Below are 19100 nucleotides of genomic sequence, written 5' to 3'. Positions count from 1 at the left end.
AATATAAGGTCAGCTGCTGTAACTCCCTCCTCCCTATGCCTCAACAGTTTCTGAGGGAACATCAGCCCCGTCTGTTAATCTCTACACCCCATACACACACACACACACACACACACACACACACACACGTGTAGTCACTCACAATGGACCCTGTCAGTTTTTCAGGTAGACTTAGAAGCCCAGAGTAATTTTGGTTCCTCTGTGGGGTTTACAATTTTTCTTTTCTTTTGCTCTGGCTTTTGGCAGTGGCATCTGCTGCTGAACCTTCACAAGGCCAAGGCACTGGTATTGACGTCCATACCAGAGATTTTGTAATTTAGTGCCTGACACTCAAGGGCACTGGTGCCCGTGTGAGGGCTTCCCTCCTACTACTACTCCAAGGCAGCAAGGCACTACCTCACCCTACTGTCCTTCTCAGCCTGGGTTACTGTAGGTTTAGTAACTGCTCCTCCTCCAAGTTCAAGCCGCTAGGTCTGTCCCACTGCAATCTATCTCACATATTGCATTCAAATGTTCTTTCTAAAATGCAAATATGATTGTGCCCTTCTCAGAACTAGAAACTTTCAGTGGCTCCCCGGGGTCATCAGTATAAAAACATAAGCTTCTTATTCTATATGCCATATTTTGGAGTCGTATCACTGAATACTTACCCTACTTCACATCTTTTGCACTCAACTTATATAACTCAGCTTTAGATCAGCTCTCCCTTGTTTTCAAGATTCTGTGCCATCATAATTTCTGCTCACTCTGCATGATGGTCTTTTCTCCCTTTTTTAAATCCAGATTAGTTCTTCCTTATCCTGCATTGTTTGGTTCAGGTATTGTCTTCTCTGGGACAATTTTCTGGTCCCAGCATTCTAGAGTTGAAGAAAAAAGAAAAAAGAGCAAAATGACACCTACTATGTTTGTTACAGATGTCTGTTCTCTTGCCTGTCTTTCTTACTACCCTCGGAGCAAGCATTTTATAGTTTATTTGGTTGCAACTTCAGTGACTGGCATACAGAAAAATGCAAGGGTGGATGTCATGAAGGGCACACATGGGAGCTTTACTGTGACAAAGGGGTGTGACACCTTTTCCTCAGACTGAAGGGAGAGGTGTGGCTCTGGAGAGAGCTCTGGGAATTGGGAAGGAACCTTGAGGGGGTTCAGGCCTGATCCTGATACGCAGGTGGTTAAGTTATCTGATGAGAATGAATATGGGGCCGAGGACTTGAAGAGAAAGCTTGGATACGCAGAGAATGAGATAGGCTGCGGACTGAAGATAAATTAGAGGGTTTAAAAGAAGCAGGACTCCCCAAGGCAAATTGCCAGTGGTAACTTTCAGTGAATTTCTGCAGTGCTGGTCTGTTGACTTTGTGTTGAAGCAGGTAACAGATCCTGAGAGTATTTGCAGAGTTTGCATGAAGGGAGGACAAAGGGTTGAGGAGGTTGATGAGAGAACTCATGGCCTAAGGAGATGAGCCTGGAGAAGGAAGGGTGCGAGGTCAAGAAAGGGCTGAGACATTGTAAGGATAGTGTGGCATCACTTTACATCCTTGGCTTTTACTGTGGTTAAACAAACTGAACTCTCATTGCCAATGAGAGTCATAAGATTCCCCAATATGGGAACAGTGTTATCCACTTCAATGTTGGAGATTTGAATGTTATGAAATGTTTAAGGCAAAAGGAATAACAAGACTATTATTCCATGGATGGGAGAACAGGGGGGAGCTAGAACTAAAATCATTTCTCACTAAGAAAATTGATAACATCCTTAAAATCTAGTTATTCTTTCTATCTGGGTATCATCTGGAAGAGAGAATTAAGTAAATCATAAAGCTTTCTCCTGTTCAGAATTACTTTCTTTGATTTAAAACATTTTCAGCTCTCTTGTCTCTTGGGCTAATTGTCATTATAGACAAGGGCCCTCGCTGCTAAGTTGTCTGCCCAACACACTGTGTGGAGAAAGATTAAAAGATAATTGAATCAAATATTTCACAGGAAAAACACCAAGATGAAACATTTCTCTGTTAGGCCTATCCCCCGGGGGAACACTGGGATTAAGTGAGCCACAAATAGTACACAATGACCTCACTGAATGCCACATTACTGAACCTGACTAAGATGGTTGTATAACAATAAGAAGAAGCTGCTTTACTTGTGATGAAAGAAAAAAAAGGACTGTTCACACTCTTCCATCTCATATACCAGACAATCTGGGAGTTATTTTTACCCTCATAAATAGGGTTGACTTTAATGTGGTCATCAGAGCCTTTTTTAGGGTCTTTATAGGCCCAAAGCATTCTTACTGTTGGAGACACACTCCCATCCCACATTATGTAATAAATAAATTAAAATGCACCTTGGTCCCAGATCAATCCAAATTTACATATTTATTTCTGTAATAATTGTAGTTATTTAGTTAACATGTTATATTTTATATTTAATTAGAATACTTATTACTTTTAGTTTTGCAATGTTCTTTTATTATTTTTTAGCTGGTAGAATTTTTCCAAGTCTCAAACATTTTGTTGGCCTTTATAAAGTCTATCAATCATAGGCACTGTGCCTGATGATACCAAGGGATGAGTGGCTCTGAGCACAGGGGGAGAGGTTGGATTCTTTGAGGAGATACTGTAAGATGAAAAGGTGACTGAGAGTTCAAGTCCAAGCTTTGCATCTAACCGGTGTGATGCAGGCAAGACCTTTACCTCCCTCTCAGTCTCATTAACCAGAACCAGCACTAGTTAATGCTGTGTTTCCCAGCTTTTAGTAGAAACAGATAAATAATCGGGCAAATACAATAAAGTGATAACACTTATTAAAGACATATATCAGGTTGCTATGGGAACAAATAAAAGGGGTAGGAAGTTCAAGGAAGTCATGGTTTTGTTCCTTAGTGAAAATATAGGTAATACCCATGTTACCTTTTTTTTTTTACCAGCTTTATACGGGGGATCAAACGAGTATGTTATATCAGAAAACTTTTTTTCGTACTTTATGGTACAGTAGAAACAACACAGAATTGAAGTCAGAAGACTTGGTTTTAAATTCCAGGTTTTTCCTCTGAATGATCTGAAAAAATCACTTAGCCTATCTAGATCTCAGTCTGCACATCTCTAAAAGCAGGGTTTGCTGAGTTGAGTAGCGTCCTCCCCAAAATCATATCTATCCAGAACCTGTGGATGTGACCTTATTTAGAAGTAGGGTCTTTGCAGGTGTAATCAAGTTAAGATGAGGTCATACTGGATTAGAGTGCACGCTCATCCAAGAGCCGGTGTCCTTATAAGGCAAGGGAAATTTGGACATAGACATACAGAGGAAAGGGATCTGTGAAGATGGAGGGAGAAGTGGGAATGATGCATTTACAAGCCCAGGAAGCCCAAGGATTGCCAGCAACCACCAGAAGCTAGAAGAGGCGAGGAAGGATTCTTCCCTAGAGCCTTCAGAGGGAGCATGGCCCTGTCAACACGTTGATTTCAGACTGCTGGCCTCCAGAACTGTGAGAGAATACATTTTTGTTGTTTTAGGCCACTCAGTTTGTGGTAATTTATTATGGCAGCCCTAGAAAACGTATATGGGGTAATAACAGGACTTACCTACCTCACGGTGGTGTAATATAAAGTCTAGAGGGGGCCTGACGGGGGTACAGCCGTCAGAATCCAATGACCAGGAGATTCATTTTGGAGCAACCATACCACCTTATGACACGGCTGTCTGCCTTGTTCAGCGTACGTCATCCTTCTCACTTCCATTTTTCCTTTACCAACTTCCCATCACCATGCTCTTCATTGACTCGTGATTTATAACTTCCTTTTCTAGCTTAATATGTCATAGCCCAAGAAGCAGTGATTTTATTTTTTGGAATTGGCCTCCAGAGTCTCTGCTTATATCTTCCTCGGTGATGGGAGGCTGTCCAGTATTATCACAGGCTGCCCTTCTGCAGTTCTTCCTTCTCATAATCCCAAGTGGTGGAGAGAAGGTGGACCGGATGGATGGGGTGGGGGCAGGGGACAGGGGAAAGTAGAACAGGAAGAGTGTCACATGGGCAGAGAGAGGAGCATGCTTATATGTTCTTAATAGCATACATGCTTGTATGTCCTCAAGTTATAAGCATTTTTTAAAATTTGCTCTCTCTGCTATGGAAGGTCAAAAATCCCAGGAAGAAACATCCAGATGAAAGTCCAGTAGAGCAATGAAGACAAGGTGAGACATAGGATTAAGGCCAGATGCTCCCTGCATGAGTACAAGTTAGGAAGATAGAAAAAGCCACTGACATTCCAGTACTTGTCAGTCCTCATGAGTAAACCTTTCCTTCCAGGATCTCTTTTCTGTAGACCTCAGGTGAGACTGCACACCTGAGAGCAAGGGGAGCTGGGCCCCATTGGTTCTACTAACCAAGAGGAGTCCTAGAGAGGCAGCTTCTTGCTCCAAGGGTGTGTACTGCTTACATAAAAGGCAGATGTTATCATGAGTTTCACCAAAGCTTTCTTATAATCCTTCCTGTTATGAATATTTAAGGAGAAGCTGGAAAATTATGCTCAAACAATAATGCTTTTCTAAAGAAAATAGCCTAGCTTTCTGATTTTATTTGAGTTAATCTTAGGCATTTTATAAATTATTAATTTAATGTTTTTTCTAAGATCCAGATGATAAGTATAATTCAGACAAGGGGTCAGTGATGAGGTATGGTAGCTATGTATAGCATCTTTGTATTGTGGTTTCAATCTGCACAAAATTTAATTTATCCATGTATACACATACACACACACACACACACACACACACACACACACACTTGACGTTCTTATCTAAAGTTTTAATTATTATGTTAGCATTTTTCTTTTTCCACGAAATTATTAACAAAAACATTTTAAAGAACACCATTTAGTAGTTGTCCTAATCATGCCAATAGGGAGGTTTGTTTCTTTCCATATTATTTTTCCTTGATTATATTCTGTTTATCTCCATTGCTTTGTATAAATTGTCCTGTAAAGACTTTTCAATTTTATTTAAAATTTAAAGGTGATATTGTTGGAGGTATTATTACTCATAGCTGTCTCTAATAGAGAAGATCTTGAAATCAAATCAAAATACCTTGATTTGAATCTAAATCCTGGCTCCACTATTTACTGGTTTACCTTAGGATTCTATAAAATGGGAATAAACACATAGGTCCTAGGTACACTTACTTGATATTTGTGAATATCTGAAGGGCTAATGTATATTGAAATGACTTGAAAACTGTTAATAGCTATGTCTGTGAACATAATCAAAGGATTTAATTCATGCTCAACTCTGGGGTAATAATAATAACAATAATAATAACCAGCTCTCATTTATTATCAAATAGCACTTTATATATATTTATTTACTTGTTCAGTTTTCATTACCACAAAGTAGCATCCCATCTTACAGATGAAGAAGCTGAGGCACAGAGACTTTTCCAAGGACACTCAGCAAGATGGAAGATGAACCTGGTGGAAGACAGACCTGGTGGTCAGTTTGGCTCCAGAGTCAGCAGTCTTAACCAGGACGCTAATGCTGTAGAATGCAAGTATCTCTTAGCTATAGTTTCATGTGCCAAATATTTTTAGAATGTGTCCTGTTGAGGAAATAAAATAGGGAACCCAGAAGAGATCATTTCAAAATGGGACAGAGAGCCCATGGAACAGTATTGCTGCTTAGTCTAAAAGTGTACGTTTTCTTCTCGAGGCAAGTGGGAACCTGAAGGGGCACATAGAAACCTGCTGTCCATAAGGAATGTGTCCTCGGGCGTGGGAGTCAAAGAAAGGGCCCTCACGGCCGAAAGGGGTCAGCAGGGCTTAGATCAGAAGTCTGCGCCCTGAGATGTTCTCTGTAACATGAAGATAACAGATGTGGTGGCGGTAACCAGTTTGAACTTTTAAAGAAAGTCTGAACTATGTCAAGCTCCTGATTTACCACCTTCCACTTTCCCATAGGGAAAGCCTTCCAAGCAAAAGGCAGAGGGTGAGGCAAAAGCTGTGAAGTGAGGCTGCGACGGCAGTCAAATTAGAGTCTAGAATGACTTTTCCCTGTGGTAGTATGTCTACCTCTCTTTCCTTGCCAGTAGCCCTCCTTCCCAGACTTACACGTGCACCAGCATTATTCACCATTGATGATTATTTTATCTGCATAGAGAACTAAACGTGTTGCTGTCATAAAAGGAAAGGAACAGACTTTTAAAATTGCTTCATGAAGGAGCTCTCCTATATCAGTGCCGTTAAATTAAATTTCTGCTCTGGATGATGAATAAAAATGGCTTGTGATTTTTTTTTTCCCTTGGGTGACTCATTTGGTTTGAACTTCAAGGCAATTCCTCAGAAATGGAAAGAGGCTGTTTAAAAATCAGCTGCGAGGTTGTCATTTAAAAATTGTTTTTGAAAGTGAGGTGATCTCTGCCCGCACTGAATGATAGAAGAGAAATTTGAAAATCCTGAACTCAGTTCTCAAAGACATCATCTTTGAAAAAGAAGCTTAAGAAATTTTAAGTAGCCTCTAAAAAATGCAATTTGAAGGGAGTGAAGGAACGAGAATAAAATCTTAATTTTTTTAAGCGAAAAATTATACCTTTTCTTGTATGAAGAGAAGAGTTTCTGGGAACCTCTGTCTTACATCTCCCTTAGGAAATTATTAGCATTCCTCAGCAAAATCTAATACCTCTTCTTAAAAAAACAAAACTTAGTATAAGCCTAAAAACAATACTTAGTATATGTCATGGTTGTTATATCTTCAGTGTACGGTATAATAATATTTAAATCTTTTTATTAGGCATTAAGGTCTTTGAGATATTCTGGTGGCAGAATGCAATGTTAAAGGTCACCAATAGAATTCATATTATGCAGTTTTTCTTAAAATATATTCTCTTTTTCTTCTAAAATGTAATTTAAAAAATGTTCCTCTGGGGAATGTCTTGGGCTATTGGGAGGACTTCAGACCGCTGGCGTTATCCCGTGGATTCCTCGCCTAGTTTACCACCTTCCAGCTCACCCCCCAAACGCTCTTGCAAGTTCATCCATGACCCTGGAAAGACTTGCTCATGAAATTATCCCATAAAGACTTTATCATTTTATTCAAATCTGTGTTAAAATAAAAATAACCCTGGAAGAAGTGAGGCTTTAGGTGAATGACTTTCCAAATGTTCAAAACAATTGTTTTTTTTTTTCCACCTGCACAATTCAAAGTTAAAGGACCTCTCTTTTGGAATTGCCACTAGGAGCAGATCAGGGGAGATGCAGATTGCAAAGATGCAGAAGGGCGGGGTGGACCACCAGCTTTCTGCCTCACATCCCACAGTCCCAGAGAGAGGCCTGATGGCCCAAGTTAAATCCTAAAGTTGCTGAGGTATCCAATCTGTGATTAAAGCACAATGTGCTTAAACTCTTTGCTGTTGGTGGTAAAAAAAAAAAACCTTGTGAAAACCTTGCTCTTTCCAGCCATTCAGGAAATTCCGGAGGAGGTAAAGTACTTAGTTACATTTTTTCTTAGTCATCTTTAGCTTCAAAAGCCTATTTTCTCTGAATTAATTCAGTTTACACATCATTTCACCTTCGTTCACCAGCTGTCCAGGTTCTCCTGTTGTGACCTAAAGCTTCATCTCAGACCCATTTCTTTCATTTCCACACACAGATAAAAACACCAAAGGCCTTGGTGCCAGTGGTTCTATAACACAATAATGTGAACAGCTTCAGAACGACTATTAGATATCTAAGTTCTTACGGAGTATTTCTGTTATTCGACCAACCTGGATGCTGGCTTTCCTTTTTCTCCAGCCCTGTTTTCCTCCTCTTCTCCTGCCTCCCCAATTCCTTCTTTACCTCACAAGGTCATGTCTTTGAAAAGTAGTTGTCTCCCTCCTACCTATTCTCCCCAGCTTCACCTTTCTTTCTACAATGTTAAACCAAAAGTATTCTTTTCTCAGACAGAATTCTGGTACCAGCTTATAAAATAACACCCTTTTCGACTTACTACTTTAGCATAAATAAAACATTGCAGAACAAGTTTTCAGCTCAGGGTGGCAAAGAGAAAGAGAGGAAATCCTCAGTAGAATGGGGTATATGGAGGTAGAGGAAAGACACAAAGGGGCAGAGGTCCTAGGAAGGAGTGCAGTGGCAGTGGAAACAAGTCTGCCACCTGCCGCCGTATGGCTTAGCTTTGTCCCTGCTCCCTACAAAGGCTCTCCACTGACTATGTCTCCATTAACTCATTTCTTGATTCTAAGTTTTTAAACCAGAATTGTGATACTACAAATTTATTTTGTTACTGTCTCCAGATTTCCAAATGTTGCCTCTCAGAAGTACTTTTATCATCCCCTCTCTACCAGCTGATAATATATTCTCTCTACAGATTCTGGCATTAATGACTCAGGATCATAACCTCCTGTGAATTGTATATTATTAAATCTCCTTTCCAGCGAATGAGATTAGAATAAAGAGAAGTTAATAAGTTGCATAGAGTCACAAAATGAGTCATTAGAACTAGGGACAGATTTCAGACAGTGAAGCCACACATCCTGCTTCTCAATAGACCCACAGGCTGCATATTAATTTAACTTTCCTGCAAAAAAGCTGAATCACGCTGTCCTCTTCTGTGTCATGCTCCCTGCTCAGAGAGGGTTCACTGCCTTTGATGCTTCATGCTCATTCTGTCATCTATCTATCTAAATAATTATAAAGGAATTTTACAGGTATTTCTAGAATCTTCTACCTTACATAGTGATCTAATGTCAGTCTTTTCAAAGAAGTTGAAATGACCACATTCTAAACAGCAAAGTACCATAACATTCTTCCCTACAAACTGCCCACATGCATTCATTTAACTTCAGCCCATTATTCAGTGCTTTTTACTTTAGATCATTTGAGCTAAAGGGTGTTTTCTTGAAAAAACAAAAAACAGTTTAGAAAGAAAAGTTGGACCATCACTCTTGGGAATCTTCAGTACTTGGGGAAAGGTAGGGAAGAAAGGACTTCTGAATTAGAAAATAAACATACTCATTGGTGCCAAAGCCAAGGTTTGTCAAGTCCAAAAGTTTGCTTGCAGGCATATTTTTGTTTGTTTTGCTTTTATTTTTTTGAAGTATAGTTAATTTACAATGTTGTGTTAATTTCTGCTGTACAGCAAAGTGATTCAGTTATACATATATATACATTCTTTTGAAAAATATTCTTTTCATTATGGTTTATCATAGGATACTGAATATAATTCTCTGTACTATACAGTAAAACCTTGTTTATCCATTCCATATATAATAGCGTACATCCACTAACCCCAACCTCCCAGTCCATCCCTCCCCCAACCCCCTCCTCCTTGGCAACCTCCAATCTGTTCTCTATGTCCCTGAGTCTGTTTCTGTTTTGTAGATAGGTTCATTTGTGTCATATTTTAGATCCCACATGTAAGTAATATCATATGGTATTTGTCTTTCTCTTTCTGACTTATTTCACTTAGTATGATAATCTCTAGTTGCATCCATATCGCTGCAAATGACATTATTTTGTCCTTTTCCATGGCTGAGTAGTATTCCATTGTATATATGTACCACATCTTCTTTATCCATTTATCTGTCAATGGACATTTAGGTTGCTTCCTTGTCCTTGCTACTGTAAATAGTGCTGCAATGAATATTGTGGTCCATGACTCTTTCTGAATTATGGTTTTCTCGGGTTATATGTCCAGTAGTGGGATTCCTGGGTCATATGGCAGTTCTATTTTTAGTTTTATAAGGAACCTCCATACTGTTCTCCATAGTGGCTCTATCAGTTTACATTCCCACTAACAGTGCAAGAGAGTTCCCTTCTCTCCACACCCTCTCCAGCATTTATTGGCTGTAGATTTTTTGATGATGGCCATTCTGACTGGTGTGAGGTGATACCTCATTGTAGTTTTGGTTTGCATTTCTCTACTGATTAGTGATGCTGAGCATCCTTTCATGTGTTCGTTGGCAACCTGTATACCTTCTTTGGAGAAATGTCTATTTAGATCTTCTGCCCATTTTTGGATTGGGTTGTTTGTTTTTTGATATTGAGCTACATGAGCTGCTTATATATTTTGGAGATTAATTCTTTGTCAGTTGCTTCATTTGCAAATATTTTCTCCCATTCTGAGGGTTGTCTTTTCATTTTGTTTATGGTTTCCTTTGCTGTGCAAAAGCTTTTTTTTCTTAATACATTTATTTATTTATTTATTTTTGGCTGTGTTGGGTCTTCATTTCTGTGCGAGGGCTTTCTCTAGTTGTGGCGAGCGGGGGCCACTCTTCATCGCGGTGCGTGGGCCTCTCACTGTCGTGGCCTCTCTTGTTGCGGAGCACAGGCTCCAGATGTGCAGGCTCAGTAGTTGGGGCTCACAGGCCCAGTTGCTCTGTGGCATGTGGGATCCTCCCAGACCCGGGCTCAAACCCATGTCCTCTGCATTGCAAGGCAGATTCTCAACCACCAGGGAAGCCCTGTGCAAAAGCTTTTAAGTTTCATTAGATGCCATACAGACCCTCACCAGGTTGGGTTACCAGACAGAATACAGGATGCCCAGTTTAGTTTGAAGTTTAGATAAACAATGAATCATTGTTTCATATAAACATGCTCCAAATTATTTGTTATTTATCTGATATTCAAATTTAATAGGTACTCTGTATTTTATCTACTGAATCTGGCAACCCTATTGACTAGGGAAATATACTTGTTTCAGAACTGACTGTCAAGATTGAAGCTCAGAAACCTGGTGTTGTTGGCACAGACAGTGGGCCAAGTCATTTATTACTTGTTAGGAAAGTAGCTGTCAGGAGAGCTAGATAGCCATACCAGGCTATCTATACATTCTCCCCTGGAGGCAAGTTGAATATGAAACCATTTTAAACACCTGATTGTTTCTTGGTGAGCAAGTTCTCCCCTCGTAGAGGGGTGCTGAGCCAAGGAAATGGTAGAGTTCAGCTCCCTGGGATGGGCACTGCCAACATTTGCTTCTATAGTTCTCCTTTTTCTCAGTCTTCATGGATTCTATTCTGACTGGTACATTACATTTTATATTTAAAATGACCATTTAATTGAGGATAATCCATTCTTGCCTAACTTAGAACAAATCTGTCTGTTCAATTTGACTCTACACACCTTTGATTGATCTGTTATATCTTGATCTTAAAGTTTAACCTTTCACATTAATCTTATTTTGTAATATTTAATCTTCATGGTGATAACCTTCCTATGGTCCATATTCTGAAAACAAATTTTAGGTATATGAATAAAAGACACACTGGTACAGAAAGGCACTTTTTTAGAGGTTCAAAGAAAATGAAAAAAAAAGAGAGATTTTTGAGAATTTAAGATCTTTTTTTTTTTCTGGCTGACTTCCTTCAGGAAGCTAAGGAAGATGACCTTTAAGTAGACTGAACAGACCCAGAAATATCATAAGTAGTCGCACACAGTCCTACCTCCCTAATAAACAGTCTTCAGCAGAATCCCTCTCACCCCAGTCTCAAACTCAGGAAACAGTTACAGTCATAAGCAAGAAGATGAGTGTTTCTTTAGAAGTCCTGCCAAGACAAACCTCTGCCACCAAAGTAAGTGGTGGCCTCCTGAACCTCAGAGTCTTCAAGGAAGCTAGGAACAGTGAGTTTATTAGGTAATCTTCCTTTTAGGGGGAAAGGCATTTACTTTTTCTGTATATTCCTGACAGGCAGTAGTACTAATGGACAAATTCACACAATAGTCTGAATGTGACTCAGGGGTTAGTTCAGACATCTTTGGATTGTTACCTCAAGGTTCACCCATGCACATAATAACAATTAGGTTTCAAAAATTGAGACTGAGCATTTTTAATCCAAGTAATCTCCTTATCATTGAATGCTTTTAGATAACTTTTAGAAATGTAAACACAGTACAATATCCAGAAAGTAAAGAATTTCTTACTTACAAATTATAATCATATATGACAATTTTTCTACTTTCACATTCTTTGTGTGTCCCAAATTAATTCTTTATTCAAAAAGAAGAAATAATTTTAAATTTTCAAATGATGGTATAAATTATAAAATGTTCTATCTGAAGAACTGAGAAATAGGAACCTCTTAAAGGAAAAGCCTAATTCAAGAGAAAAAAATAATTGCAAAAAAAAAAACTTTGTTTAATTTTAGAGAATCTTAAAATGTATTCTCAGTGGACTGGAGCAGTAGATGTTATTTATATATCAGCCATACTTCCCTTTTACAAGGTTTAGGCAGTTCAGAACTTCGCACAAAAATCATTTCTTAGTGTTGCAAATGTTTTATTTGATTTCCTATGGGGAAAAAAAAAAACAACCCAGAAAGAATAACTGATGGAAAAAGAAAAAAAAGGCTCGCAACCCTTTTAGAGTATTAAAATATATGAACATTGGAGGGATCATTCACTTTACAAATATTTACAGAGATCATATTATTTGCCAGACACGTGATAGAAGCTGGTAATGGAGAAATGGACTGCATTGTCAGTGTTCCTTTCCTTATGGAACTCACAGTCGAGCACTCTGCGACCTGTATGGTAGCCATTAGTCACATGTAGATATTAAAATTAAATAAAACTTAAAATTCAGTTCTTAAGTCACATTATTCACATTCTTAAGTGTTTTATATTACAAAACAATTCCATTATCATAGAAAATTCTATTAAGTAATGTTGGTAGTAAAAGAACTATATAGTAATCAAATCATCACATATATAAATACATGATTACAAACCGTGATAAATGCTCTGAAATAAAAGATAAAGGTGCTTCAAGAGCATAAAGCAAAGTGATTTGAACTAATCTAGGGTATGATAGAAGGCTTTCCTAAGGAAATAATGGTTGACCTTATAGTGGAAGGATGAGTAGGAAAAAAAAGTAGCCATGGATTGAAAGAGTGGTCATGCCAGAGGGAACAATGTGAGCAAAGGTCCTGAAGCAGGAGGGACCCCTAGATTCAGAGGGATCCAAGGAAGGCTGGGAAGCAGGAAAGGGGTGTGTGATGAGGCTGAAAATGTTAGTAAAGGCAAGTTACATGAAAAATGAGTCTTTCTCCTGAGAGTAATCCACAGCTATTGAAGGATTTTTAACAAGGCGGTGGTTTGATCAAATGCTAATTTTAATGCAGCAGGATGGGGCTCTGACCCTTTCAATCCTTTAGCTCTTCTCATCCTCAGCCTTGCTGGAAGGTTGCTGTTTAACAGCAACATGTCAAAGATATTCCATGGAAGGCAATCTGTAGTAGCAAGAGAGCAGTTTGTGGATCTCCTCGATTCTCCATTCTGAAAAATGAGAAGATCCAGGGGAAAAGGAACCAGCCCATCTTCATCAAAAAGATGAAGACCCCACGAAGATGCAGTAGGAAAAGGGAGGATGGTGAAATGCCATGGGGGACTTTCCACCTGACCATTCAAAGTAAACTCAATACTCACTGAAAGTTGCTTTTAGAGGATAGTAGTAATAATAAAAAGTGACATTTATTCAATAAATATTATGTACCTGTCACTGTGTTAAGTATTTTGCCTGTTTAAAGTCATTAATCTTTTAAATATATGTGCATGTGTATGTCCTGTAAAATAACTCTTATTATTCTCATTATCTAAATTATTGTTCTCTTTGAAGTGTGGTCTCCAGATTAGCAGAATCAGCATTACCTGGAAACCTGTTAGGAGTTCAAAATCTCAGGCCCTGTGTCAGACCCACTGAATCAGAAACTCTGGGGATGAACACAGCATTCTGAGTTGAACAAGATCTCCAAGTGATTCTACTGCACACACTAAAGTTTGAGAACCATTGATAAAGAGCAAAGCTGCCTGTATTAAATTTTAGCTCTGTCCATTTCAGCTGTGTAATCTTGGGAAAATCACTTAACAATTTTAGAGATAAATGACTAAATTGCTTTAATAGTGTAACTCTCATCTCCTTTGTTTTGTTTCATTAATTTTCTTTATCTCAGATAATTTTTTTACATAAACTATAGTTTTCATGATAATAGGTTAAACAATGATGAGAGCACATTAAAATGACAGCCTGAATTTATAATCTATAGATTTGTGACCTTCTTAAAGAATATTGAGAACCCCAGAAGTGGTAATGGAAAAAAGCAAACATCAAGGGTGATTGATAAATAATATAGATTTATTTTGCCTGTTTTTAACTTTTTAAATGAAATTATACTCAATATTATGTCTTGCTTCTTTAGTTCAAAACTATGCTGTTAAGTACAGTTGAGGTTTGTTCACTGTTATGCTGTATAATAGTCCATAGTATTACAATTTAATAGTGCAGCGTTTGGCAATTTTTTTTTTTTTTTTACTTTTACTAAGAAAACTTCTTTGAATGTACTGGAACATGTATTTTGCTTCAATGTGCAGGCATTTCTTGAGGATAGATACCTCGAAGTAGAACTACAGGGTCATAGGATATGCACACCTTTAGTTTTGCCAAGTAATACCAAACCTTATTGTATCAGATTATATTCTCACCACAAATGTATTTCTCATTATTTCACACCCTCACCAGCATTTTATTTGTTCTTTTCTGTCCATCATCTAAATACACTCCCATATTTCTTTATCTGCCTATTTCCTGGAATCTTCCTCTGGGACTTTAGCATCATGTTAATAATTTTTCTACATATTAATTAGTTTAGAGAGTCTTGATTTCCTCCTACTCAATGATCTTCCTCTCTATCACAGGTCATCTACTCACTGACCATCCATTGAATATCATCACTGCTCACACAATTTCTCCACCTCAAAACTTTTTTCACCATGGCTCTTGGTATTTAGGGAGGTAATAATTACATCCTGTTTTTCCAACAAAGTTCAGAATCAGGTGAGAAATTTATAAAGGTATCAGACAGGTGAAGATTTATTATTGTTGGTGCCAAAGGAGAATGTAGCATGGGCTTAGGCATAATGGGATTCCTACTGCTTTTCCTCATGAATGAAAACCTTCCCTCCCAGAAATGAAGTCCTTCCAAATGAAAAAAGAATTCTCGTTTCTCAAGAGCCCCATGGAAGGAGCTGTGCCAAAAGGCTATTTTCCTGATCTTACCATGAAATAAGTTGCTGTTCTTCCTTTGAGAGAAGAATAAAAAGTATTCCTTCTACAAGTTTTCCTTCTGTGACATGAGTTACCTCTATCCTGGGAAATGTGAGGAGAAGCCTACCCTTATAACGATAACTTTCTAATCTTCCACTTCTTCACCCTGTTGTCACTATCACAGAACCTGTTCTTCATCTTCATATAATCACAAGCCTTTGCTTATTCTATTTTTTCCCACATCTCTTCTAGGCTCACGTGTTTTCCAACCCAGGCACCTCACATCTACTCAGCTCAACAATCACCTGACATCACCCAAGAATTTTTTTCCTTGACTTACCTCCATTCCTGCTCTGTCAATTCCCACCCCTGAATCACCAACAATTTCTGCTCATTCCCGTTTCCCTTCTTGGACTTTTCATTTTTTTCCTGGCTTTACTGAGGAATAATTGACAAATAAAAATTGTGTATCTTTAAGGTATACAATGTGATGTTTTGATGCAAAATGTTTACTTTGTGAAATAATGATCACAATCAAGTTACTTAACATATCAATCCCCTCACATAGTTTCTAAGATACCATGTTTTGTTGTGGTGAGAACATTTGAGATCTACTCTACCAATTTCAGTATACAATATAGTACTATCAACTATAGTCCTAGGCTTCTGAGTATTTTTTTAGATAGTCATAAGTTTACTAATTATAAATTCAAGCTGTCCTGATTTTAAATGTGTTCTGTTAATTTTTAAACAAGTATTTAATCCAATTAGTTTTTCACATGCATCACATCAATTGTTTTAAAACTCTATTGTTTTCATGTTCTATTTTTAATCCACCACTATCATCCAACAGAAGTCCTCTCACTCACCTAAATATCTACAGCACTTTAATTGTTCTTTTTTTCCTGTTTTTGCCTTGTATTGTGGCCCTACTTTCTTTCTTCTACTAGATTATATCTATGCCTTTTCTATATTAATTTTGCTGTCTCCATTTTTATGATCCCCATTGTCTTTTGTGCCTGGCCCATGAAATGCCTTTAAATTTTTTAGTAAGAGATTGAGTGAAGAAAACAGTCTTTGAGCCCCTAGGGTTTTATAGATTCTATTGAGAAGGGGTTGGTGGTGATACAGAATCTAACTGTACCCATGATATATATATATATGAAGTTCATACACATATATGAACAGTACTCATCATATATATATATATATATATGAAATAGATCCCTAAATAGCAGTTTTACTTCTTATTAATTCAGCTGCAGTTTCTGTATTTTACAAACACTATTATGTCCAACTTAAGATAAATATTAGTTTCTCTGTTCAATATTGCCCTACTTTCAATCCTGATTCTCTCAACGTGTATAAAAACAAGTCTATATAATAAAGGTGAGCTTGGCTTGTTGTCTGTAGAAACTTACCAATGCTATATTCTGTTTATAGTTCTGTTGTGAAAAATAGTCTACTGAACCTTAAGTGATTTCCTTGGCTTTGCTGGGGAAATATATGAGGGTATCAGAGAGACAATAACTGGTCACTACTGGGAGACTTTGAATGACAGATAGAATTCATATATACTCAGTAAAGCACATTTTCTTATTAGCAGGAAGTAATAACTAGTAAACCAAGAAAGACCTTAATTTCAGATAACTGAAATTAGAAAATCAACGAGTCAAATCAGCTTACTAAGAGTTGCTTCTTATTTGCAAACATATAAAAACATCCAAATCTTGACTAAGTTTTAAAAGTGTTGTCTAGCTATTATTTGGCATTATGTAGACATTATCTCTGACTACTGTATCTTCAGTCATTCTTGTTTCCATGATTTGGTATAAAGCAAAGTGGGTTGCCAATCATTTATGAACACTAATCTTGCCTTTTCTATAAACTGTTTATGGTTTAGTGTAATATATTTTACTCTTTCTGTGCCTTTGATGCCTCAGAAAAAAGGCACAAACAGTTTAAAAATATTCCTCTCAATGTATCCTCATTGAAAAATAATATTAGACAGGCAGAAGGCTTGGAAAGTTCAATTGTGACAAATAATATAACAAATCCTACTCTTCTGTCAAGAGAAACTATATAGATGCAAGATAGAAAATCTATTTCTGAGTTTTGGTCTAGAGTTTCGGGTAAATTACAAATTCCTCACACCCTTCCTGAAGGGTTAGCACTTTCTTCATTGCAACGTTTGACAAATTGGGATCAACAAGATGGACCTGTAGTTACTTTTCAGAGAGCTATTTACTCTAGGTTGTTAAATCTGACAAATGATGTAGGGCACTACAGAGGCTCAGCTGTTCAGTGAAAAAAATGAATTACCATTCGAAAGGAGGAATTGCTCTCACTACATATAAATATTAGTCTTGTATTTAAATTCATATAAAATACAGCCTTAATTGCAAATTTACCCCTTATTAGTATCTCAGAAACATTAAGAGAATTGTAGATGATTTGTCCTTTGAGAAGCTTCCTTAAATACACTACTTAACCAATTCAATATTAAAAAAGAGATTTATTACCAAATTTCAAATCAAATGTCATAGCGGAAGATTTCAAGAGAAACTAGCTAAAGCGGTCATGTCAATTACAAATTTGAATTCTCATGGTAGAGAGAGCCTGGACTCTCTCTGTATCTTTCCTTCTCTCTTCTTTCTATGTCTCTTATTCAACCACAAATAAATTGTAGATTTTCTGAAAGTCAGCTATTATGTATCCAAAATTAAAATTAAACACGTTTTCAGCTATTTTCTGTCTACTGTACCTGCTCCAGAGAGAGAGAGAGAGAGAGAGAGAATACAGAATGTAGGGAAGGAACCAGGGGGAGCGGGGAATCTGTGAAACTACTGAGAATTCAGAGGTCTCTGAATATGCCCGGATGCTGTCTGCTGGGGAGAATCTGAATGGGCCTTTTAAGGATGATGCTGGCTTTCCTCCCCTTTCCTTACGTGCTAAGATTCCATGACTATGTACAGAGCTAAAGACAAAAACATGCAAACTTGGATCCAGGGAAAGTAGTTAGTAATTAGATGGGAGAGGCGATTTCTGATTTGACACAGGAAGGAGACACATGTACTGTATTTTAGTCCCATTGAACCTCAGCCAATTCTCTAAGACAGAAAAGCTGAATTATATAGTGACTTAAATATGAGGGCTATATGACATGGGACAAGTGCTTTAATAAATGAAGAGTACATGAAATAAACATATTTTTGAAGAGCACAGCCTTTGGAGTTAGAAGTATCTGAGTTCAAATTACAGCTCTCTCTTGAAGTAACTGCATAAAAGCGGACAATTTACTTCATCTCTCTAACTCTCCGTTTTCGCTGGTGCTGAAGGAAATAACAACATCATGAACATGGCATTGTTTTCAGGTATAAATGGACTGTTATATAAGGAGCACTCAGAATTGGACTAAAAAATGGTATCTATTAAATTAGTGCAGTAAGAGTAGTAATAATTCACCAGTATAAGGGGGGCATATTTCTCCCTTTTATTGTTGGTTCATTTGTTCATCATTTATTCATTGATTGAACTAGGCTAAGTGCTGAGAATATGAAGGCAAACTAAGATAGTTGTTATCTGTGAGAGACTCATCATCCTATGCTAGAGATTATTGTGTATCTGTTTAAACCGACTGGCGACTGGCGTTCTTTCAATCTGTGAAAGAACAATGCATGATGAACACTGGGCTAGGAAGGGTGTGGTCAATTTTATGATGTGAGAGAGAGGAGGTCAGGCAAAACTTCATAAAGGAGGTGCATGTTTTTTAATTGAGGTACAGTTGATTTACAATGTTTCGGGTGTACAGAAAACTGATCAGTTGTATACATATATGTACATACACACACACACACATATATATCTATATAAATATTCTTTTTTAGATTCCTTTCCATTATAGGTTATTACAAGACATTGAGTATAGTTCCCTGTGCTATACAGTAGGTCCTTGTTATTTATCTATTTTATATATAGTAGTGTGTATCTGTTAATCCCAAATTCCTAATTTATCTGCCACCCCTTCCCATTTGGTAACCATTAGTTTGTTTTCTCTGACTGTGAGTCTATTTCTGTTTGTAAAT

The 19100-nt window shown here is 37.5% G+C and overlaps 1 long non-coding RNA gene across 1 annotated transcript in view; it reads right to left on the bottom strand.

Moving 5' to 3' along the window:
• Positions 1-784: 784 nt before the first annotated feature.
• Positions 785-19100, bottom strand: part of LOC136794243 (uncharacterized) — a 132063-nt gene continuing 113747 nt past the window's right edge. Inside the window, exon 3 of the long non-coding RNA XR_010840674.1 lies at positions 785-857. This is a non-coding gene — a long non-coding RNA (uncharacterized lncRNA). The remainder of the gene's footprint in view (positions 858-19100) is intronic.

Source organism: Kogia breviceps, chromosome 5 (assembly GCF_026419965.1).
Source record: "Kogia breviceps isolate mKogBre1 chromosome 5, mKogBre1 haplotype 1, whole genome shotgun sequence".
NCBI classification, from domain to species: Eukaryota; Metazoa; Chordata; class Mammalia; order Artiodactyla; family Physeteridae; genus Kogia; species Kogia breviceps.
This window is presented reverse-complemented; position numbering and strand designations above follow the sequence as displayed.